Consider the following 27,301-nt stretch of genomic DNA (forward strand, 5'->3'; position numbering starts at 1 on the left):
TATATTTAATGGATGGATTGAAAAGACTGACTTCCTTACGATTTCAGCACGCAAAGAAAAGAACTAGAAAATATTCCCTTTCATATAACCAGGTTAGGTTATGTTCATTCTTCAATATAAACATTTGTAAGTTATGTAATCTAGTATGTTTTATTAGTTTAGATTAACTAATTATAAGAAACTGTGTTTAACGTACGTTATTGGACTAATTAAGTTAATTTAAGTTTTAATTTATTTTTGAAAGTTAAATAGATTGCTTTCAATCAATATTAATGAAAGTTAGGCAAAGTTTTAATAACATATTTTAACATTTTACTTACAATATTATTATTAAGTGATATAAACAATAAAATAATTAATATAAAAAAATGTATAGGAATATTTTTGTAACTTCTAATGTTAATTATATCAATAATAAAATAAATTATAACAACCTACAAATACAAATAATTCAATATAATTTTCATTGATAAGGTTTTTAGTTATTTAAACTTAATATAAAAAGAGATATTAAGTTGTTCCTGAAATGGCCATCAGTATTTTATGAAAAAAAAAAATGTATGATTGGAAATGAAACAGCCACTTTGATATGTTCCCTTTGATAACAAATCACATTATTGGAATGATTGCTCTTATCGCAGTATAACGTTTGGAAGACAGCAATGAAATACGACATCAAAAAACATTTTTATCCTTGACACAAATACGATTTCGCAATAAAATAATAAATAAAAATTATTGCTTTTTAAAAATCTAATCATTATATAAAGGGATGATCATTAATAATATTGATTTTAACCCTCCGTTACTAGCATGGCGTCTGAGAAAGTCCGTTAAATACAACGTTAGTAATTAATTTATATAAATATTAAAAGAAAATTAAAATACAGATTTTATAAGTTAATTTCAGCTCTGCGATTCCACTATTTCCTTTGACTGTAAATCTGCTGCTATCCTAAACACTGTCATTGTCCATCGACCATATACTGAACCTCATTCATTTCACTATCCATCTGTGATGAACGATGGCCATATTGCTGCAATTTTCGAGAGGATTCACAAAGGGCCTGGCTTGACCAGGATTCAAACCGTCGCCGGTTCAATCGTGGGTAGGGCGACTTAACCATTCGGTTATTAGTCGTCCTATGTTTATCTTAATGAAATGAAACTGTTTTCCCTCTCTTGGTCTTAAACAATCCATCTGAAACTACTCATTTTCTCCACACACAACGTTTGTTCCACGCATTTAAGTGGAACACAGAAAGCCCAAAGTCAATATATTTGAAGGCTCTCAAAGAACGATCCGATTCCAATCCCCACTTCGAAGGCTATCAAGTTACGTAATCCCGGGCACCCCTTTCTCGCCATCAACCGACCGTTAATTATTGCGAGAACAAACGTTTGTCCGCGCAAACTGATTTCGTTTATTTGCGCAAATCGCACGAAGCCCACCCAAGCGGCAACTTTTCGAAAACCGGAAACCGGAAGGTCGCCAGATGCTCGGTTCGTCCGACCGAATTCGCTATATTTGCTAGCGCATCCTTGAAATTCCCATAAATCCCAAACCGGTCCACAAATTATAGCCCAAACTCTTGACAGTCGCTCAATTGAAACGCCTTCAAGCCGTTATCCTGAGGAGAAGCCGAGAGTTCTTTGGGGTCAACATTCCCGCATCAATAAATAACTTAATACATTTTAACCCTTTTGTTTCGTTTTTTTGTCTGCTTCTTTCCTTCGAATATTTTTTTGTTGTTGCATTCGACCTTTTGGGCTCGTTTGCAGCTGGAATGTTTAATGGTGTTCTTTGGCCGTAGGAGTTAATAAAATTGGCGCGCCGAATGCCGCAGGATAACTCGGTGGAATAATAAAATAGCCATCCTCCCTCCTGTGCCAACAATGTGGAGGTGAAAACTGAAGGCATGTGCATGTACTGAATGTATTGATTCCACCCAAATACAGAGCTCTCTCGGCCCTGGCTTTCCCGGTTCTTGAGAAAACTGCAGTTGAGTTCAATCCCATCCCATCCCGGGTACAACCAATTATGCGAACTCAATTTTCTTCTTTGATCTTTACATCCGGTACAATGAGAGTCTACGGGAGTTACGCAACTTTAATTGAATCCGTTGAGAATCCCTTCAATAAGATCCGCGAATAAGAAATACACAAGAGATATCTTCAGTAAAATCCCACCCAAATCAAATAATTGTTCTTCAAATCCCAATCAAACTTCAATTTTGGTATAGTTATTGTCTTTCTTTTGTATTAATAAAAATATTAAATTGAATAATGTATTGGTCACAAAGTATAACATAATATAAATTAAAAACAAAAAAATCTAAATAAATAACATCAGACCAAATCCAATACAATCAAAATTACAATTATATAAAATTAAATGAAAATCTACATTATATTGTATTCTGAATTCAATCACAATGATGTTCAAACAAACTAATATAAAATTCAATAAATAAAAACAAATATTTTTTGAGAATAGTAGAAATGAAACACAAATATTAAATTGCATTTTCATTTTAAGCTGTATTTGTACTTTTAATATAAATTTCAATAAATAAAATAATAATATGATTAATAATATGACAGATTATTTTAGGATTAAAAATGTAATTAAAGACATATTTTAGATTAGTTTATTAAATATTTTATATAAATAAATAAACAATTAATATATGTCTTAAATACTTTTTCTATACTAAAGCATTCTTCAAAAATACAAAAAATTTAATTTAAAGGTATGATATAAATTAAATTGTATACTCAATTGTATATGTATTTGAAATATAGAAAGTCGAGCTTTTCAGATATTTATTAAATCTGCTTTTTTTTCTCCCTTTAATATATTTGCTTTCAGCAGATGGCGATATTGATTTAGTGTGTCTGCAAAATGTGATTGATTATAAACGACTTCGATATTCACTTTATCGTAAAATAGGAGTATATTGTTTTTATAAAATATGAAAATAATAATACAAATCGAAATATTAAATTGATAATTGCCATTTACAGTAAAACTTCTTTTGTGCGATATGTATAAAAGAAACCGCACAAACAAAATTTTCCAAAATTTCATAATTATTGTTATTATATAATTTCGTAAAATTAATTGCTAAAAAATTATATGAATTTTATAATTCAAACGCAAATATCTGAAACAAAACGTTGACTGGTATCTTTACCATCTTCTTTTTAATATATGACGTGGATCAACGTTCACGTATTCTCTCCATATACTCCCCGAGGCTCTTCAATCATAAAGTCTTCGTAATGTCTACGTCTATATACTTACATGACAATTTGAAGGATTGTAAGTTTCATCTCGCAAAACAATTTCAATATATGCGTAGTATTCTATTGTTTCAATTCTATTGTGTTTGAACATAATGTAACATCATTTTTTTCTTATATTCTACGACTAATAGCTTTTTATATACGTAATACATTTTATTAAAAAAAAATGCAAAAGTTTTATATTTTTTAATTAACAAATTAATAATGAAATTTGCGTAACTTGCGCAACATTTTCAAAAAAAAAAATCAAAGGGACACGTGCTTCAATTATTATAAATATATTTTTTTTTATAATTAAAACTAATAAATTATAATTCTGTATATAATTTTATGTCATAAAAAATTATTAGCAAATGCAGCAATAACTCACATAGTACGAGTAATATCCCGTACTAATTGAGAACCGCATAACGAAAAAAAAAAAAAACAATAATTTTTCCAAACAATTACAATTTTATTGATTTTATTTTAAATTTTCTGAATGAAAAATTAGATTGGAAGTTATCACTCTTCGATCAGTCCAAGCCACAAAGTACACAAATAATCAATAACAAAAAAATGTATGAATAAATATGCATAGAAAATGAATAAATATCATAATTTTCATCATAACACATTAATAATAATTAAGTATGTAATAATTTGTATAATAATTAAGAAACTTCTGTTTCCATGAACATATCATTAAAAATTGTTTATTCTATGCAATTAATTTATGTTTTATCTAAGTAGAAAAAAATATGATCACGTATTAATTCGTACAGTTGTATACTAAGAATAGATTGTCAGTAAATATATTACGTTATATGAAAAAAAAAATATGCATGTTATATCGTCGGTTCCAAAAATAAATAAATAGTTGGTCCATGATTACTTCACAAATATTTGAAAAGGACGCGCGTATAAATATAGGGTGTATATTTTGATCAACGTCGATGGCCAACAAGGCGTATTATGATTAAAAAATCATTCTTTGATGTACATTTTATATTTATAGCTTTCATTAACATGATTATATTCAAAATTAAAAAAAAAATAAAAGAAAACATTCGATCAGTGCTGATTCATTAAAGTACGGTTTAAAAATTTAAATAAAAAAGAAATATGCAAAAAATAACTGTCTAATTCATACGTTTTACGTAAATAAATTGACTATAATCATAAGTAGGATTATGTGCAAATAGAATGGGAATAGATAATATTTTATTTAAAAAGACAGCAACTGCAGTTTCGATTAGTGCGATTCGATTCATTATAGTACGGTTCAAAAATTTTAATTTACAGAAATTGTCGTTTTTTATCCCCTGTATTCAATGAAGTCACTTTTTGTGCTATCTATTTTTTATGCGATTCTTAAATAATCCGGTTTCAAACAGTGCGAGACATATTTTTTTATAAGTAATTTTATGTATATAAATTGACCACAATCATAAGTAGGATTATGTGAAAAAAAAATGGAAATAGATAATATTTTAACTAGAAAAGAAGACAGCAAGTGCAGTTTCGATTAAGTCGGATTGATTTTAGTATGGTTTAAAAATTTAAATAAAAAAAATACAGAAATTATCGTTTTTTTTCCTGTATTCAATCAAGTCATTTTTATGCTGTCTATTTTTTATACGGTTCTCAAATAATCCGGTTTCAAACAGTGCGGGGCATATTTTTTTATAAGTAATTCATACATTTTATGTAAATAAATTGACTATAATCATAAGTTGGGTTATGTGGAAAAACAATGGGAATAGATAATATTTTAATTAGAAAAGAAGACAGCAAGCGCAGTTTCGATTAGTACGGATTCATTTTAGTAAATTCATTTTAAAAATTTAAATTAAAAAAATATCGTTTTTTTTTCTCTATAAAAACAAGTAACTTTTTGTGCTGTCTATTTTTTAAGCGGTCCTGAAATAGTTCGTTTTCAAAAGTGCGTACAAAGTATTACTGCATAAATTAGATGACATTTTTAATTAAAAAGTCAATGAGATTTACACAAAATATTACAAATAAATGTGTTATTATTTTTAAAGAAATTATTTAATATATACTTGTGAATAAATTACATTCCATTTAATTTAAAATTAATTTTTCTCAACTCAAATTTGCATGTGTTATGGCTATGATGTAAACATTATGTTTAATAAGTGGACCATACACATAAATTATAAGAAACATAATTCTGTTAAAAACAATAATAAATAAATGAAATTTTAATTGCATAACAAGACCATACAAATTAATTAAAATACACGCGTCAGATTTTATGTGTATACAGGTTTTAATTAAAAACTTTGTACAATAAAGATTGCGTATTTATTATTTACATACTTTTTTTAATTTTCAGTTAAATTTGTTCTTTTTTGTGCTATATTTTATTGAAGTAATCCTTTAAATAAACGATCCCCGAATTGTGGCTTAAACGCAAATTAACCAGAGCCGCCTCCATTAATCTGGAACATTTTTAATCCATTCCGGGCGACCTACTCCAATTTCCCTTATACTTGGAAAGGCACCTCACTTTACGTTTCTTAAACTCTATTCACACGCACAGACACACAAAATTGACGTCCTTCCGGATGTAAGTCACCTATTTTATATCCCACTGTTCTATACTTCTTTTTTTTATATACCAACCCCAATTCGAAGCAGTGATTGATTACCGGGTAATGAAACGGAACATGCGCCTATCCATTATTCTCCGTTCAAAGGATAATTTAAATACACTGAAATTTCCATCCAGGATGTTAAAAACAAATTGAAACAACGCTAAATATTCGATGGAAATATTTTGATGATCAGAACAAAATGCAAATGAATTGAGGAATTTATTGTTCAAATATGTTTCGATTTTTTAAATACGTTTAGTTTTTGTAATCCAAATAGTATTTGGAATTTGTATACATACAAACACAAATGAAATTGGTAAAAATGGATTAATTATATAATATTTTTGTGTCGAAATGATTATATGCGTTGACAATAAATCCCGTATCAAATATTCATTTATTGATATAACGGATTAAAATTATGTAATTGTATCGAATGGTTTACAGGTTTCAATTGAAATAAAAGTAAATCCTCTATATGTGATCATTTTCAATAGTTTACAATATTAATCGTTTCGGCCGTACTAATCGAGGACTAATCGAGGACTTAAAAACCGCATAAGAATAATCGGTAAATAATTTTGTGTACCAATATTTCTAAAATTATTTTTCTGAATTAAAATTGAGTTCGTGAATCCGGATTGATTTAAACTGCACTATGTGAGGTATTGCTTAATTACGAAAATTTAAAAATTTCCAATGTATGTACATGCTTAATAATGAAATACATGAAGATAATACATTTTGCATATTAAAAATAGTATTCATTAGGTGATTTTTTTCACTCGTGGGCCCTTCCACGTTGTAGACTTTATCCTTGTCATACAGTAGATCAAATGTAAATAATTATCGTTATTTCCCCTCTATACAATTAATTCTTTTTGTGTGCTATTTATTTTTTTGCAGTCCTCAATTAGTCCGGTTTCAAATATATTACCCGCACTATACAGTAGATCAGCAATAAATAATAACTAAAAAGACATCGCTTTTAACTAAAATAAGATAGTATTTTTTTTATTCGAAAATACAATTTTATTGCTTTTATATTTCTAGGTAAAGTTCATAAGTTTATAGTATATTTTATTGCCTAAATTCTACAAATATTTATTATTATATAATCACACAAAAAAACATATGATCATTGAATAATAAAGTTTTGTTTCGTGTATTATAATATTATAATTGTAATATACAAATAATAGTAATATGTCCAAACAAGGCAACTGTGTTTATGTAATAATTCAAATGAAATTGCTCAAGCGTTTTTAATACCAAATCAATTGAAATCCCAGAAGTGAATTATGCAGCCCCCGAAGCCTTGCGTAACCATCGTCAGGGGATTATTTAAACGTATTAATTAATCCGAAATATATTGGCTTATATGAAATAATCGAATGCGCTCCTTTGTAACGTGAGCTAATATTATGTTTTGAAGATCGATTATATACAAATTAAACCATGTTTGCTCAACCAATTGAGTTGGTGAATGCGTAATTTGTCTTTTGCTTGGAACATAATAGATTAAGACGTCATTAATCTTGCGGAGAACAGGAACCGAATTCGAAGGGGTTGTTTTTGGCCGTTGGCCCGAAATTTTTCCGGGCCATCAACAAGTAATGTGGAAATTTCGGTAGGGATGCAATATACAATGCAGTATTCGACATGCCACCTCTTCCAAACCAACCAACCGCCCCCTCGTCCACCCTCACTCTTTAAACGGTGGCAAGAAACTGTGCCAAACGAGTTATTGAATGCACAGGGGTGGGCGCGTGTCGAGATTATGGGCTCACTTGTTGGACACCCCACTTTTTCACATTAAAACCGAAACAATTGGGTTTCGAAGTTTTTATATGCTCATATAGAAGCAAAACTCTATGGAAAGGAAATCACATCTGTCGACTGCCCAATCGCTTCTGAAACATATTTCCTAAATCGAAGTTCCTTAAAATATTCTAATACTTAACAACTTGTGTTTTTATTGAAGTAAATACAAATCACAATTTTGTGTTTCTTTATTAAATTATATTAATTACTATACTAAAAATTATTTTTATATTAAATTACATATACAGCAATACCTCGCATAGTCCGGTTTGAAAATTTCAAGACAAAAAATTTAGTTCTAAATTAATTGTGCATAAATGATTTTTTTATACATTATACATTTTTTTTAAGTAATTAGTTCCTCGCTTTAAACAGATTACCCGGATTATGCAAGGTATTGCTATATATGTATATTTTTCTACTTTTGTGAATGTGAAACTTGAATATTAAAGTTTTAAAATTGCAAAGCAATTAACCCTCAAATGACCAGGTACTTGAGTTACTCGAAGTCACAAATAACATGGTCAAAAATTGCATGGTCAAATATAACAATGTAGATAAATTGCATGATTTATTTAAATCATACATTTTCACAATCATTAATTGCATAAGCTTTTGTTATCCGACCATAAAAAAATCTTTTGCGCAGTCTTCGTGGACATACATGTACCAATACACGAAAATTACGCGTTAATTAAATTAGTTAGTTAATAACAATGTATACATTGATTAAATTACACGGTTTTCAAAATCATGGAACTAATTAACAATGTTTTTCAAAATTATATAATATAACTCAATTACAGTGAATTTTACAGGTCATCAGTTTTACAAGTTACAAGATTGTCCTTGTTTTTTAAATATTACAACTGTGAATTTTTATAACCTAAATTTTTTTATTTATTTTTTTTATCTATGACCATTACAATACATATAATTATTAACATAATTATAACATTTATTAAATTATATTAAATTTAATAGAAATAATTAGGATTCAATTACATGGTGTCAATCAATTAAATTGAAGGATAACAAACAAAACTGAATTGAATATCTATCTATGAATTGGATTGAATTTATATAGCATATTATATTCTGAAATACATTGATACATACCTAATTACCTTGTCAGTGCACTGTTATGCAATGAATTTCCGATTGGCGTTCAAACAGAAATTAATTAATTCCTAGTAACCGCATAGGAAAATAATATTATTGCCAAATTATAATTGAAATTTATTTAGATATTCAAATTAAATCCTGTTAATATTATTTAATATTTATTTATATGCATATGGATATTATCTTTTTATAGCTTATTATATGAAATATCGCATTCCATATTTCAAATAAATTTATATTTATATAATTAAATAATTCGTTAATACATATGTAGGAGGTATGTTTACTATTAATATTTAAAAAATTTAATTTAAATGAAAAAAAAAAAGAATATTTCAATACATTTTCATTAATATATTCTTTATGTAATTGTGATTAGAAACATTATTCTAATTAAAAATTATATAAATAAAGCAGGCTTTATTATCTAAGGCCTTTATAAGGCCTAAGTTAAGTTGGAGTAATTTGAAGGGGCACCTAGCAAAATTATATTTGAGGGTCCCTCTTAAAATATAGTAAATCATAGAGCCCTAAACAACGGTTAAAAAAATGAGGGTGGAGTGTCGGTTCTCGGAGAACCAGATTAAGAAAGTCGTGGATTTTAGATATCAGTTAGTTTTAGTATTTGAGGGCCCAAATTATTATTTAGGCCCCCTAGAAATCCGGTAGCCAGCATTCTGGTATTCAGCGGCATTATAGGTCTGCCAATGATCATAACTACAGTACAAAACTTTATCTGTAAAATAATTTGAAATATTTCACCTTTGGCTCAAATAAATAATTTCAATAATAATACAAGCAAATCTGATGACACATTTTTTGTAAATTTTTATAAAATTTAAATATATTTTCATTTTATCACAAAAACATTAGGTTTAAGCAAAAGTACTTTGATCAAAAGATAGTTATTCTTATAAATTATATTTTATATAAAAAAAAAATATATTTTAATTTCAAATGTATTTAAATTGGATTATATTAAAATCTAAACAGAATATACTAGGATTTACAATAAATTAATTTACATATAGAACATACAAAATTTCCAACGGGAATTCGCAATTAAAACATGGTGTCGAGTTATCCGGTTATTAAATTCACGCATGGATGTGCAAATTTCATCAAATTATAATAGAAATTAATTTGACACACATCCGAACGATCTGAGTAATCGATAAATCTGAATGCGGAAGAACGGAAAACCGATTGCGCTTTTACATTTTAACTCTGTCCCCGTCATTCAATTTGAAAGCAAATTCATGGCCGTCGAACGAAAATAGGATCTTTCTCTCCCTCGAAACTTGGAAATAAGTTCGCGTTTCAGTTTGGCTTCATCCCACTTTTTGTTTCTTAAATTAAACCTGAAATTGTCAACGCTACATGGTATATTCTGAGTAATAACACAAACGCTTTGAAGCGATGCTCGTCCATTCTCGAAACTTTTTATTAAACAAATAGCCTTTCCTCGAATGCAACTGGTGTAAAAGTTTAATTTAAAGAAAAGGCAATAGGAATTGTATCTATTGTCGCTATATGAGATTAGCTTCAAAAAAAGTTAGTTGTAAGCATTTCTGCGATGGAATCAAAATAGCAGCACTCATTGTTAAGTTGTCACACACAAACTAGTTTTAAATTTACTTTTATTACATAACTGCCGGACGAGCTTGTCACTCGAGTGCACGAGACGTGACGCTAGGGTGACACAATAATAGGACAAAGAAAGTAGTAGAAGTAATTGCAAATTTATTCTCATTTGTTTTTATGTTTCAGACGGATTTTTGTTACATTTATTATGTGTTTTATCAAGATCATAATCTTAAGCAAAAAAAAGTCGCTTGTCACATGTCAAGTAACTTGTTATATAATCCGAAAACCGTAAATAATTACTAGTAGTAGTTGTCAATGCTCACTAAGGACATAAGATACAGTCAGGGCCTTTTTATCCATTAAGCACCCATAGTGCCCATAAAGTTTTTTGGGGACCACGAGACTTTTTTGGGACTATAAAACATATTTTGTTGTTAAATTGTTAAAAAAAATATTGACAGTCAAGCACCCCTCTCCCCTGACACCATCTACTTAAATGGTGGCTATGATTCATAGGACCCATAAAAATTTTTGGGGCACACGAGTCTTTTTGGGGACCGCGAAATATAGTTGAATCAGTATTTAAGGAAACATATGTTGTTGTTAAATTGTTAATTGTTGTTATATTTCAAATTAATTTATTATATTTATTGCATAATTTAACTAATGTATATGAGGAGTAACTGGCAATAAGAAATGGGAGAAGAATAACTATAGGTGTCATAAAGACGATACAATATGATTCAAAAGTTCACAGTTGTTACAACTGTCAGATAAGTAATTACAAAAGTAGATGTCAATGGATAATAATGACATGTGATAACCTTTACGTAATTTGACAAGTTGACACGTGATACATTTGATATATGTTTAAGTTTTATTCAGCATGTAGTGTAGATGTACTATTGAGTATCAAAAAATCGTTTAAATATTACTTAAAAATTGTAAGTATCAAGTATTAAATTAACATGTTTACTAAAACGTCTTTTCTGGTCTATTTCAAATTGATTTATTATACATGTTTGATAATATGACATTTGGATATAAAAATATTTGGACACTTACTAATGCATATAAAATTAGGAATGAGTAACGAGAGAAAAAAGAATATAGATTGTCATGAAAATTACACATATTGCCATATTTGACAAGTTGTCAGTTAGTATAATTATCAGATATATGTGTCACAAATAACGTATAGTGTTATGTCTATTATCATTTTCTTACACAAAAAATGGTAAAAAAATATTGAAATATTTATATAAAATATTTTAAATTTAAAAAATAATTTTATATCGCATTATTTTGCAAATAACCCAAGTCAATACAGTGAATGAACTGACAGCAAAAAAATCGGACAATTTTCGCGATTTTCTTATTTTCAACAAAAAACACATATTCGGATTTTAAGTTAATGGTCGGTTAACGAACAATTCGGTTAGCGAATATCCTTTGTGAACTGATTATGTTCATTAACCGAATACCATGTATTTTATACATTTTCCAATAGATTAGTATATCTGAAATTATTTAATATATATACTTAATTCACATTTTTCAGCGAAATCATAGAAACAAAGCAATGAAACAGGAGTATAAGAGAAATTCGGAAAGTATGTCACAATGTTTATCATTTTGCACAGATATGAAGATGCTTCGAATGAAATTGAAAAGAATTGTATCGTATTATTGGAGAACTGACAAATATTTTCTCTGTCGAGAAACTGAAATTACTTTAGAGACAGTGAACTCGACTGAATTCGACAAGCATCCCAAGACTTCAACTATTATTTCTACAGTAATATCGACTGCTTGTCACATAATGGAATAAAATGCCAATGCAGCATTTTTTTTAACTATCGCAAAACTTAATTCCATTTTTTTATTAACCACTATTACGTTAAATATGAAAGCAATTAATTACAAAATGTATTGATCCTTACAATTTATTAACTTTTAACTAGTTATATATAAAAGATAAAAAGTGATTAATTAAACCTTTAATTTCTTATTATATATTAAAGTAAATATAATAAAAAAAATAAAATTATATAATAAATCAGTAATGAGATGAATGGAAACTTTAAGGTATATTTTAAGTAAGCATTATTTTATAATGTAATCGAAGGTAAACTTTAGTATTGAAACTTGGTATGGAAGTTATAGATTCTCAGCATAGTTACACCCTGGAAAACTTCTCGAATTACGGTAACACGTAGCAACACTGAACTTCGTCTGGTAAATGAATAATATTTATTTGGCAAATTAACCTCCAATAACGTACAGTAAATATCAATTATTGAGTTTTTATTAACATTTGATGCTGCGAAAACAGACATTCGCATTCAATTTAAAGATCATTTATCAATTGGCAATGATAAATGGAACGCATAAAACATCTGTCCATTAGATTAAAACTGCCTGAAACTATGCATAGCGGAATAAGCAATTTGGAATGAATTTCGGTTGACGAAGAATCCTTGGCATTGCAATTAAAATGTAGAAATAATAATGATTTCAGTTGGAATTCCCTAACTCGCATTCAAATTCTTGGCATCGCATCATGCCGGAACAGAGCGGAGAACTTCTTGCATATTATATAGGAAAAAAAAAACAAAGGAGAAAAACAAAACCATTTATCCAGATTTTATTGATCAACTTAAGGATGGCGACGTTACGTGAATACAAAATGCCTTTCTGTTGTATTCCACAAAAAATATTCATCCCCCAACGAATTTTATAAACAGTCCTGAAATCCTGTTAGCTTTTATATTCACGATGAATATCCACATTGATTAATTGATTTCGGCTCGCAAAAACTTCCCCTCTACCGGAAGAAACACCGGAAATCATGGAAAATCGTGACTAAAAGTCGGAAAAGTTTACAAACTAAAATAGCAAAAAAAAATACTTAAATATTCCTGACAGTTGAATTTCCACGTGAAATTGGTATACAAAATACAGTAGGATTCAAGTTGATATTTAATTTAAATTGCTTTTATTGTTGAATTCTTGATTTTCTTTATCATTATTGATTAATTAGCTTCTGTTAATTTTTATCATTAAAACTACTACTCTACTGGAAGAAACACCTGAAGCCATCGAAAATATCGACTAAAATGTACAAAATATTTAAACATTTCTTCAGGAAATGTATATACAATAAATATAAGGATTGGACTTAGTATTTACCTTGATACAAATTAAATTCTTCATATTTTTTATCCGTATCGATGAATTTATTTTGTCTACTTTTACTTACAAAAACTATCATTCTACTGGAAGAAGCACCGGGAGTCAACAAAACTCGTGACTAATATATACGTAAACATTTATGACAGTTCAATTTCCGCTCAAAATTAGTATACAAAATACAATAAATTTAAGGGTTGAGGTCTGTATTTAACTTATTATATAAATTATTTCCTTTTTCAATGCATTAGAATTCTTCATTTTTTTTTATTGATCAATTGATTTTGGACAATTTGACTCACAAAAACTATCACTATACCGGAATAAGCTTGATGTCTTGCGGATCGAAAATCGAAATCGAAATTTATATAAAAAATTGAATAAAAATATAAATTTTCATTGCTCAATACAATTCAGAAAAACAAACATCTGAAACATTTACGAACTAATCAATAAAAACCTTTCCTTCTATTCATTATTTAACTTAATATACAAAATTATTTCCGTTGTTTGTTACAATTCAATTCTTTAAATTTTCTATCCACTCCCATCGCATTACGCTGATGAAGTTTCGATGTTCCAGACACTTTAATTCCAAATGCAGCTTATGCTATTACATAAAGCGTATTTTTTTTTCAAGCAAACTCGACGGTAATACCGCTGTAACAAAATATTCGCGTCGGTCGACAAGGAAATTGCAGGAATTTTTAATTGAATCTAATCTTTTAAAATACAACATATAACTTAATTCTTTCTTCATTTAGTAAGTGACTATTTAAGAAAAATGTTTTAAAGAATGATTAAATAAAGTGTGTAGGTATGTTTCAGTCTAAATTTATATTACAAAATGCAATTTTGAAATTTAAAAAAAAAGTTGGAAAACTTAAACTATCCTTATAAGAATCATTATTATGGCTTTTTCTGTTAATTCATCTGATGTAAATAATAGAATAATGTTTGTTTTAGCAAAATTACATCGATCAGCATTTTTGTATTGTACAACTAATGATATAATAATAAAATTTTGAACTTCTTTTTGATTGAATACAAAAAGTTTTATAGAAATAATTGTTATAAATATATAATTATAATCATATCGTAATTAATGATATTTTTTTACAAATAAATTCTCTTCTTCGTGTTTTAAGAATCTTCAGGATTATTTAAAAAGTATAAGTAAACAGTAAAAGAATTTAATATGTAAAGGATCGAATTTCTCATTTCAAGGTATATGTAAACATATTTTACGAGGTTAAAGAAACGCAAAAGTTTAAGCGTTTTCCTCGTAAATTTTAATGTTTATGAAGTTTATATATCTAAAATAAATGCGTTAAAGAATAATTTAATGATCAAATTTAATACTAAATTTATATGTAATAACATTATTTTAAACAACATATTTTATAAATATTTATATAAGAAAATACAGCATATTATATAAATATAATCAAATCAATTTTTTAATTCAAGATTTTTTCATTAATTTAATTTTTAAATAAATTTTTATTTATCATTTTTAAGTCATTAATTAAGTACATCAAAAAAACATTATTAAGATATAAATTTATTTTGATTATATAAAGTCAGATTTTTATTCTATAAATTATAATGTAATTAATTCCACTTTTTAAATGTTCAATAGAATATTTTATAAGAAAAATATTATTGGGGAAAGAAATGAAACATTTGACATTTCCCCAAAGAGAAAATATCGTGAGTATTTTTTTGGTATTCCCAGGGTGTGTTGAATCATTAGTACAAAAAAGAAGATCAGGATGAGGAGCGAATGGATGAGAAAGGAGTTTCATTAGAGTACGGGATTTCACGCAAATGTGTTTAGAGCGTATTCGAACTGTTTGCATTCGAAACTAGTTATTTTATATAAAATGGGAACGATTCCGAGATATCCGCTTTCGTGTTGTAGAAAAAATGTATATAAAATGGAACTGACTGACCTGTAGATTGGAGTTTCATGAGTTTTACATATACATATTTTACATGTATTTAATGAACTCTCTTTTAAGCACAAAATTATAAAAAAAGAATATCGATTAATCACATCCTCGACAATAGATCCTTATTCGCCGTGGCGATCATCTTGATGGCACAGCACACACACTCAACACTGACACGCATTTTGTAGTCTAAAATGGTTTTACAACGAATCTGGAACGAATCAAAGAAAGGGTGTATAGATGAATGATCGGTGGTGCACGTGGATGATGATGCTGTGCTGATGATGATGATGTGATCAGGCATGTTCAGAGTGTCCTGTGGTGATGGTTTCGTGTTAGTGTACGTGGATTGTTGTGATGATGATGTTGGTGAAGCTACGGTATATAATCTAGAAGGGGAAATCACATTGGCACATTTGTAGTTTAAATGCACATGGATGTGATCATAGCTTTCCGAACGTTGCCGGGCTTTGTTGCGGACTTTAGTTTCAGTTTACGGTGGGTGTTGACAGAAGAAGCACATTACACACGTACACACTGTAGTGATTTCCACTACGCATACATATAAACATACGTATATGTTGTATGGTTACTAAAAACGGAGATAGTAGTGGGTGAGTGAGAGATAAAGAGAGAGAGAGAAAGAGAGATCGGGTCGTGTGGCCGCAATAACCGAGTGGGACAGACTGCCGCTTGCTGGGCTCACGGGGGTTCAAGCCTGCGCCCCGTCAACTCACCCCTCATATTGATTTCCCGCTCTCTCGCGCGCCTTTCTCCCGTCATGGACATGTCTTCGTCGTTTGTTGCTCAATGCTAATGACAACAAATAATCCCACAAACGCATACAAAGGCCAACTCCTCCTTCCAGTACCAGCTCTAACAGCAACACCAAAAAAACTCTCGAGATCTACGGAAAAACTATTACCCTAGAGAAAACCCTCGTCAGTTGGGTGCCGCATATTCCAAAGAAGAGTTTTCAGGATAAGCAACTTTACACAGAGATTATACAATGACATCTTCTGCATTCCATTGTATATTGGATGGCTGCAGGTTTTAATTGCTTAAATAATCTGAATAATCATAACGGAGAGATAGTTCCAGAGAACAGAGCACAACATATCCAGCGTATACCACTTGTTGTTATTGCTTCCAGACTTAGTTACATTCAAAACATCGACCCAGTACTTTCCAAACAAAACTACACATAGGTTTCTAAATGTGCTACATGTTTCTCAAATCCTTATATAAGCTATAACGCTATAGATAATAGTACATACTTAATACCAATAAAATCAAGAGGTCCAATTATTGTCCAAATTCTACTATTAGAAGACATACATCTTTGAGGATAAAATATTTCGTTTCTCATTTGAATCATTTCTTCCAAATCAATGATAATATTTGTGCACAAAATGATTATATAAGAATTTAAATTATATGTAAAAACTAATAATCGCTGGATCAGAGAAAAATCATATAAAATGTTTAAATCTATATTAGACCATCAAAAATATTATAACAGAACGTCGTACAGTTATTAATAGCCATATATTTGAACATAGGAGTTATGTGTCACATGAATTTAGATGAAAATTATTGTAATCTCTTAAATTGGATAGTTTCAATAAACATCTACACAAGTTTGTTGTCTTTTATTTTTTTATGAAAACTGAAAATAACTGAAAATTATAGTTATATAATACCAAATAAATCAAATAATCCAATAAAAATATATGTATTGAAATCAGTAGGCATTTGAAGAAAAAAAATCATAATTTGTTCAATATAAAAATTTCAGTTCTATTTACAGGGCTTGTTCTTTAGTATAAACCTAATTTATTTAAAAACATACTCAGTTTGCAAATACATTTTTAGTTCCATTGATTTTATGTTTCCCAAATCCATGAATAAACTGTAACCTATCAGATAATATATAGTTTACGTACTATGAACAGTAGTAACATTTACTCAAAATCAAAAAATACAATATGCAAATACTTATATAAAAAGTAATACATTTCAATAGGATAAAATTATTATGGTATAATATTATTTAACTAAAATATACTATAATAAATAAAAAAAAATATAAACTTAAGTTAATTGAATTCATATAGATTATTATTATTTAATTAATATGCATACATATAATACATATGTACTGGAACCATCAAATGAAGTTTGTAAAAACTTTTGGTATGAAAGAAAGTGAGAAAACAACATAAAGTTGGAAGATTGTAGATATAACGTATATCGACTAAGTTCCTTAAGAACTATATCTAGAGCAAAGCACTCTTCCATAATCGATACTAACTATAGTTTCTCCAAGTTTTCGTATACATAGTAACATTATAACATTTGTGCAAATTGTAGAGCTTTCATATTGCTTTTCATTTAGTTAATATTGTATGTGAACAAAAATATAACTTTATTCATTAATTATCAACAAAAAATATGAATTATACCAATATTGATTTCAACATTATTCATTTAGAGATGTGTATAGTAGATATTTGGAAAATAAGTATTACGTGACGTAGAATATATGAAACTATTCAAACAAGCAATATTAAACAATATATGAAAATTGTACTTCATACAATTAGGTAATATTTACTTCATATTCAGTCCACATTGCAAAAAACGTCCCGCTGTATTCAGAATAAATTAAGATTTTTTTTTGTGCCAAATTAATTTCATCACAGTTTTAATGGCGCCGTTTTAATTAAAGCGCAGCAAAAGTTTCCTAACAAAAATTCGAACAAAAACAAAAAATATATATATATAGAAATACAAATATGGAGAAGGAAAATGAAAATAGCCAAAGGCAAAGTGAAATTCGCTTAAATAATAATGAAATAAATAAAAATGAAACGAACTTTCATCTCTGGTTAACCGCGTTTTGAAAAATCACTAATAACAACTGAAGTTGAAATATTTAATTACAAATGCTTTTTAATAGTTTCAGGATTTATTTGAAATTTAATCTCAGAGTTTACTGAAGTACTAAATTTAATTAATTAGTTAATTAATACAATTTTTTATAAAAAAATATATTTTATATTTTCGATAATTTGTACTTATCTTCATAATAAAAATGCTTACTTTAAGGATATTTATTAATATATCTTTATATTTCTTAATATATTTTTGTGAAATATTTTTTATTTGTAAATAAATATTCTAACCAAATTTATGGAAAAAAAAACGTATAAAATTATTCATTAACATTTTTTAGAATTAAAAACAGAAATAAAATCGTAATTCCACTACAATTATTGAAAGATAATTCAATTAGAATAAATTCTGCATTAAATAAACACATCCATTATTGCGTGTAAACGTATAATTGTTAAGTAATTAATAGAAAGGCATTTAATAAACAATAATTACACGCCAGTGATTTTGCAGAATTTAATTACGTTATAATTAAATTGTTTTAATTGGATCCAATTGAAACAAGTATGCAAAATCGTATTTGGTGTATTGAAAATATTCGAACTATATATATATACAAGTTACTTAATGTATTTGAACGTTGAGAAATGCTAATGATTATTTACGTAACGTTATTGGATAATAAACACTAATTGAACCGCATCAAAACATCGGGATTAATGCATTATTGTAATTAAATTATAGCAGAACGGATTAATTTAATGTTAATGGCTAATGGGCAAAAGGCGTTTCGATACTAAGTGATACTAGTGATGATTCCGTAACCGAAGAGCGTAATCATTACGTAACCGAAGTTTTTGCATTAGATGGATTTAGTAATTTAGGGTTATTATCATCTTGGTCGTATGATTAACTCATTACAGCAGCCACGTCATTTACACATGTTGGTGGTATTAAGTTTTAAACCGATAGAAACTTGTGTTGTTAAACTATAGACATTAATCGTGATATTTTAACATCAAAGTTATTTCAAAATCTTGATGAACATAAACAGATTATTATTATTATTATTATTATATAAGTTTAAATACTTCATGGATAAATTTACAAACTAAATTATCAAACAAATATATGTTTTACATTAATGTATCAATAAATAATTAAATAATCTATGCAGAAGTGACAAATATTACTTAAATACAGGATTCTCTTTATACATGATGTTTTCAATTGCAAAACAAATCATTTGTGTATACAATATAAAGTTTACATTACAGTACAAACAAGTATATAGGTCTGTTTCACGTCTCTTTATAATTTAAATAGTAACATAAATGTGCCAGTACTTATAAGTACCGTTAGACGACAAATGGTTACAGGGAGTATTAGTTAAAGTAAATAAATATGTACTTAATTTTAACTTCTGTAACTAAGTATTACAAAATAAACATTTTTCAGATGTTTGGTAGAAAATGTAAACTGCGAAGATACCGAGATGCTCTCAATATTACGTCGACATTCATAAAATATTTAACTACGCACTTGAAAGTACCTTTTGTCTACTGTCGAGTAAACTTCAATTGCCATTCGTAACTTTCCCTCTTGCAATAAGAGTATATATGTTTTTTGCTTTGCACCTTTCGTGCAAATGGAATTGAATAACAATTTAAAGAGCAACCTCCGCGTAATTATTTTAATTCAATTATGCTAAGGGTACGTTATATAATGAGGCCATTCCATGTCTGACCCAATAACAACTGGTGGATGCGCCTGGCCACAGTCCAAATTCGATGCACCCAACGTTCCAAATAAACGCACCATTATTTCCAATTATATACATCTTCCATCTCGATTCAATATATTTTCTAAACTCCCTCCGTTCCAAAATAAGTGTCCGATTTTAGTTTTTAAGTGGATTATTGAAATAATGAAATTAAATGTATCAGTAGTTATTTGTTTAAATTAAGCATGGAAAAAGCGACTCTAGTAGCCTCTTGAAGTTTCACATTTGTCATAATACTTTTCGTAATGAACAGGTAAAATTTTGTAATAATTGTTCCGTTTTTTACCTGCTGACAATATTTTTAAGGTTAATTATTATGGTCGTCATTGTAAAAACTACCCAAAAAGTCTATATTCGAATAATTAGAGAGAAATTAATTTCTGCGATAAAATAAAAATGGCTTATTGGTAGTAGAACCATTCCAATCAAAATCCAGCAAGGTAATGCTAATTCACATTGCATTGTTGATGATGAAGAAGTTGTTCGCCCTGATACTGAAAATGGGTGGAACATTAGAATAATTTGTCAATCACCAAACAACACTGATTTCAATATCAATTTAACGCCATCATTGCAACACAAGAGTACCCATACCCAGTATTGAACTCATTGCGGCCATGGATAAAGCAAGTGACGAAATAATTGTGGAAAAACTAGATATTGTTTGCATTATATTGCAGAACTGTATGGAATTGGCCATGCTTCATAAACGAGGAAACGAGGACAAGCTTCCTCACATACTCATAAGTGTTAATTTTAAAATGTTTCCCATTTGGACACTTCTTTTGGAACGGAGGGAGTTTCATTTTTATCAGTCGTTTGATGCTCTGGATGTGTGGATAATGTTGTTATTTATAAAACAGAAATAAATTTACTTGGCGCACAGAGGCGGTCATAAATTATGACCGAAATTGGGTTGTGGCCGGATGCAACCCCCGAGTCATAACTGAACATAAATTATGGGTGGGCGTTTAAATAGAAAACGCAATCTCCGATGGAAATCAAAAACCGGCATAAATTTACGTGGAATGGTCATACATTAAAAAAAACTGCTTCTCTCTTACTCCTTTCGTGTGTTCAAAATTTTACAAACGATTAAACGCTTTGTAGTGGAAAAGCTCGGAGCACAAAAGGCCGAACGTTCGCGTAAAAATGTATATATGCACGTGTGTAATTTTTTTGTTTTATGTTTAGTTTTGTTTGTTTTGCTACTTTCGAAGGACTGGTTTGTCCGACTTTAATGGGAAACTAACACACGTTCGACAGTGTTTGCAAACCGTATCCATCCCAGAGTTCGCCTCAATTACCAACTTTACATCCAACGGCCGTGACGTTTCTGTCGATAAAATTACTCGCGGCGCGTTAAACAGGGCCGTCCCGCAATCAATTTCGAAACGATTAATATCAAATTTTGCGGATAAATATTTACAAAAGCCAATCAATACTGTTAATATCATTTATGTAATGTCGTTGCTGTGAGTTGGCGAGGCTTGACAAATTTAGATCGGCGCCTAGGTTGGAACACATCCGTATATACATAAAATCGGTATTATAAATTGAAAAACTCGGTTTATATTTTTTCTACTATTTTAAACCAATAAACCCTAATGATAAACAATCAAATCAAAAAGATGAATGATACAATAAAAATTGCACCTTAACGATAATTAACAGTTAATAAATATATATAAAAGTTAATCAATACTGATAATATCATTTATGACCAACTAGGTTGGTCTTCTACCTTAACTAGATTTATATGCATAGGAAATCAAATTGAAAACAAACCATTTAAAATTCCAAAAATTGAATAATTCAATAAAAGTTGACAATGTAGCTCGTGGATAAATAATAGTTTATGTGTATCTATAATTAGCAATTATTTGTATAAAATAATTTAATAAAAAATAAAAATTATGCAAAAGTCAAGACTTGATGTATTCGGATCGGCGCCTAGGTTGGACTACCAACACGACTTATATATACAAAAAATACATATTTTTGTATGTGCTGGGACAGTAAAGTAAAGTGTGTTATTATTGCTTAAAATATATATAAAAAACGGACACAAATTTATTACATTTTTACTATTTAACTATATATTTTACTATATACTAACATTGGTTCCTTCTCTTATAAATATTTCCATTTTGTAATTTAAAAAAATATTTAGGTGGTCCAAATTGAGCAACCCTCGCCTATTTTCGTATGCGTTCCAACTATGTTTCCTGCCATTTCGTTTTGTGTACGTCTCTTTTGTCGATGGGAGGATTCCCCACGAACAGCGATAACACAAGATTCGGGACTGGATAAGTCTCATCGGGGTCAAAAGAAAAAGCGCAAAGCTAGCACCACAACACACAGACGACGAATTATTACCGAAGCTTCTCTATCTCTGTCCTCCTCTCTCATTTTTTCTCTTCTCTTCATCTCTTTTTATTTTCTTTCTTTCTGTCGTATTTTTGGGTCGATCGGAATAAAGAAGCAAAGGACGAGAACTGTAACCCCCACTGGATCCTCCGTACATCGTAAATTTGTCATCTGGTTTTCAACTAACCGATGATTTAGAAATGTTATAAATTCGTCGTTGCGAGGTGTGAGAGCTCGCCCGGATGCGCGGCGAGAGCAATAAACTCCTGGGGATTAGTTATTTGAGCAATAGTGGGAACTGAAGCAATTTCGAATCCCAAAGGTTAATATTAGCAATTTATGGGTGGATCCGCTGACATATTGTAGCTGCACGCACAAAGGTACCTCGAACGCAAATTGGTTTATTATTTACACCGGATTTTGAATGGCCCGTTTAAATCATTCATATCTTTCAAAATTACGTTACCCTATTTAACATTCACCAAACATATAACAAATAAACACGTTTAAGAAAATCCAACCATTATATAATAGAAGTAATAAATCTTTTAATACAATTATTTTTAACATAAACTATATTTAGGTCAACGACCTTAAAAAAATCCATCTATTTGTTCTAAAAATTATTAAATTGCAAACTTTTATATACATGGTTTATGCACCTGGTAAATCACAATTTTATGTTAGAAATAAGTATTGAAAGTAATATGAAAGCACAATTATTTATTTTGCATAACATTTTTTTTATTTTGTCATTAGAAAATAGTCCAATTCAATTTTTATTAGTCAAACAAACTTTAATAAATTAATTTACTTGTTCTCGAAAAATTGGTGAGCTGATAAATTCAGTTCGCATATTTTATTTTTATTTATTTGGTTGCTGTTGTTGAGCAAGCACTTGAAAAATCTGATCAATAAAAAAAGTCCAAACAACAGTCGAACGATTAATATTTCAACGCAAACATGAGAAAACTTTTTTCATCTCGGTACGTTGAATTTTCGTGGAAAGTATTGCTCGCCTCGAATGCTCAGAGCACCATAAATCAAAATATGAAATACAAAGAAAATATGGAATTATCAAATGATTCAAGTTTATTTTACTCAATAAACAGTTATTCATCAATTAGTTGTATAAAGTATATTTGAAAAGTACTGAATATGAATGAAATTAATGTACAAAAGATTCCAAATTTAAATAATTTAACATAATATATACTGTGAGTCTTTTTGAACCCTTTTTATCTTTGGTGTATAATTTAAACCCAATGAAAAATAATATAGACGAATGTGTTCCCAATGTAAAACCTATAAATATGAATCTTCATAAGGAATTATTTTGATAAATGTATCAAAACAATGTTCTTATTGATTTTCATTTGTAGAAGACAAACACATAGAAACTGCTGCTAATCCGTTAGTTTCAATTAAACAAGGTTTAAAACCTAAAAAAAAAGCACCAATTTGTATTATTGTATTGTAATACGATTAATTAAGTATTCATGCAATGTCATTACCTTTAGCTAATAATTTATTCTAATGATCAATAATATATAATAACATTTATTGAAACTATACAAAAAAATAAACAAAATTTAACATTTACAATTTACAATAATAATAAAACAAAAAGTCACCTGCTGTGAAGGGTAGTTAATTTATTAATTTTATTGAAAACTTATATTATTTGAACGCCCCTATTTTTTAACTTCGTTTAATGTAAAGTATTGAAAATGAATAAATTTTGTTATTTTTTAATTTCTCTATTTTTTTTCTGATATATTATAAATTGATGATTGAATTATGTTTGAAGTGGTAAACATATATCAAAAAATGTACTTTACATCAAGCAATGTAGTAATGCATTTGTTTACATTATTTAAATTCAAAGTAAACTGCTAGTTATTTTATGAAATTGATATTGACATTTAGATGTATTGGTTGTCAATCCCCATTTATAAAACCTGACCAAAATATCATCAGTTATATATGAATATTTTAAGCTATTTCCGTATACCCTAACAGCAATTTCCTCAACAAATGACTACATGATATTTATCAAATATAAGTATTTACGAAGTTGCAGTATATTTTACAACATTAATTATATAAGGTTTCATTTACCCAAGTATATAAAGTTTTTTTAATTGTATTCATACCAAACCGAACGTAATTCCTACTAAACAATATTACATAATGTAATTACGTAAGTATGAAATATTAATAAATACAAAAATTATAAACACATGAAACTTCCAATAGACATATTTTAACTCTTTGAGAGGAGGTGGTACACACAATGTGTCTAGTAGGTCATTATTGATGAATTTGGATAGGCCATATCATCCGATGTTGATTCAATTGATGAAGTTGTCTGATTCAGTTGTCTAAAAAATGATGGGTCTAAAAATTTAGTGGATCTTGGTCTAAAAATGATTGTCTTCACCAAAGATTAGCATAATTCCAATGAAAGTGATGTTGTGCATTTGGTGAGATTTCAAGGGTGTTGTCTATTATGAGCTGCTACCGAATAATCAAACTATCAATTCGGTCAAGTACTATTAACAACTTGATAATTTGTGATACCCAAAAACGGTCTCTATTGGTTAATAAACCACGAATGTGTTTTCAATGTGAGGTCTTATACATCTATAATCACCGTACAGAAGTTGATTGGGTTCATAGTATAACTACCTCGCCATCCATATAGTCTAGACATCGCACCGTCCGACTACAATTTGTTCTGCTCTCTACAAAATTATCTTAACGAAAAAAATTGGAATATTTGGATGGCATTAAAATTCATCTTGTAGCTTTTTCGAGCGTGAACACGGAGCCTTCTGGAGAGATGGCATTATGAAATTGCCTGAACGTTCTACAAGAAATACAAAATAATGGACAATATTTTTAATAATAAAGTCCTTTTTTTGAAAGTAGTTCTGTATTCTTCAAAATACGAACGAACTTATGAAACAACAAATATAAAACTAAAACTGGACAGGCTGTGTCTTGAAAACAGGCACATATTAGTCATTAGATCTAAGCTCTAGAAATGTTTTATATTAATGTGTTCGTTTTGATTATATATTAAATTAATATAAAAATAAATCTAAGGGGGACGCTTCCCTTATCAAGGAACGTGCCCCACAGTTTGAGAACTGCTGTAATATACAATTGTATTTTGAAAAATATCAGGTGTACCAACCCCTACGCGGTATTCTTATATAATACAAGTATTCAGTATTCTTATACTAATAGTATATCAAGTAACAATATATATTTTAATAATTTAGAGGGTTAAAACCTAGCCTTTGTTTCCGTATTTCAGTAGTTCTGCATCAAACATTTCTCCTTTGTTGAATCGATCGTGTGCATGCAAAGGCGTGTATCCACCCCTTAATCTCCGTGTTAGTATTTTTTCCGTATACCACCCCTTAAACTTAATGCGACCCCAAGCGCTTTGGCCACCTGTAACCTGCACAGCCAGCTCACGCATAAAACATAACCACCCCACCCGCATCGAATCGGAAGTCGCTGCATGCATTATACAAAGCTCAACGAAACAAAAAGAAAAAAAGGTGCCTCCAAAAAGGGAGGCGCTGCAACTGTTCATTCTTTAAAATGTTAATTGGAAATGCGTGATCAATATTCACTGAATGTTTGCTCGATCCAAGAGAGGATGATGCTCTTTCTCTCTCTCTATATATATATATTTTTTGTTATCACTGAAATTTTCAGTGCATAAATTTGAAAGAAGCGCCTGAGGGCAAGTGACAAAAAAAAAAACAAAAATAAAAAAAAGGCGGAGATCGGAATGGAAATAGAACGACACACGCTTTGCTACTTTGACAGTTTAATTAAAGCTAATGCATGCATTATTTGCTCCCCTCGCGTATTATTTTTATTATGTTATTCGGTTCACAATATAATGGAGAAAAAATAATATTAAGAGCTTTAATTACAAATATTGTTTGTGCTTCGAAAAATACAAGTATAATAATGTTGGAATTACCTGCAGTGCGGCGCGACTATTGAATATTAATGCTATGTACTTCTTTACACAAACAAATACTGCTGTTTTCATCATATCAAATCAATTCTGTTATTGTTCGGAGGTCCTTGTTATATTCTCTTTGTTCCTATACACATGTCAGACGAAAGTTTCCACGTTAATTACGAAGCGCGTACTTTGCAATTAACAATTTATTGCACTCCATGCATTATAACAAATAATTATGCAAACTATAAATCAATAATAGTAATTATTGCTTGGTGGCGAGCTCGTTAATTATTTAATTATATAATACGGTGCGTTACGTAACGTAACGGTAAGCGCATGGCAATGATCATTAATTCATCACAAAATATCGTAACATTTTTTTTTGTTGTATATCATAATGGACCATTTTTCATTGCAAACTGAGGTCACTAGAATAATTATTCGTTGCTTATTGACTGATGAGCACTGCACTCAGTTTCATGTAGAAATACTATCTCCTAATTGGACGAATGAATCATTAATCTCTGATTACCGACTAAAATGAAGCTATTTATACCACTAGAGTCACATACTAATGTTCTGGCTATTGGCCTGCTCGACAACAGTGAAACCACAAATAGGCTGAAACGTTGTAAACCACTAGATTTAGTATATAAAT

General features: G+C 29.1%; 1 protein-coding gene across 9 annotated transcripts in view; it reads right to left on the reverse strand.

Moving 5' to 3' along the window:
- LOC108564037 (protein unc-13 homolog B) overlaps window positions 1-27,301 on the reverse strand; it is a 259,117-nt gene that overhangs the window by 67,286 nt on the left and 164,530 nt on the right. The window contains exons 1-2 of one of the 9 annotated variants that reach the window (XM_017922908.1): window positions 16,002-16,288; window positions 15,596-15,806 (exon numbers count right to left, since the gene is read on the reverse strand). The exons of the other annotated variants lie outside the window; for them this stretch is intronic. The gene's annotated coding sequence lies outside the window, so the exon portion shown is untranslated. Of the gene's footprint in view, window positions 1-15,595; window positions 15,807-16,001; window positions 16,289-27,301 lie in introns of those variants that run through there. 9 annotated transcript variants of the gene reach the window in all.

This window comes from Nicrophorus vespilloides, unplaced genomic scaffold (genome assembly GCF_001412225.1).
Source record: "Nicrophorus vespilloides isolate i.1.1-1 unplaced genomic scaffold, Nicve_v1.0, whole genome shotgun sequence".
Lineage (NCBI taxonomy): Eukaryota > Metazoa > Arthropoda > Insecta > Coleoptera > Silphidae > Nicrophorus > Nicrophorus vespilloides.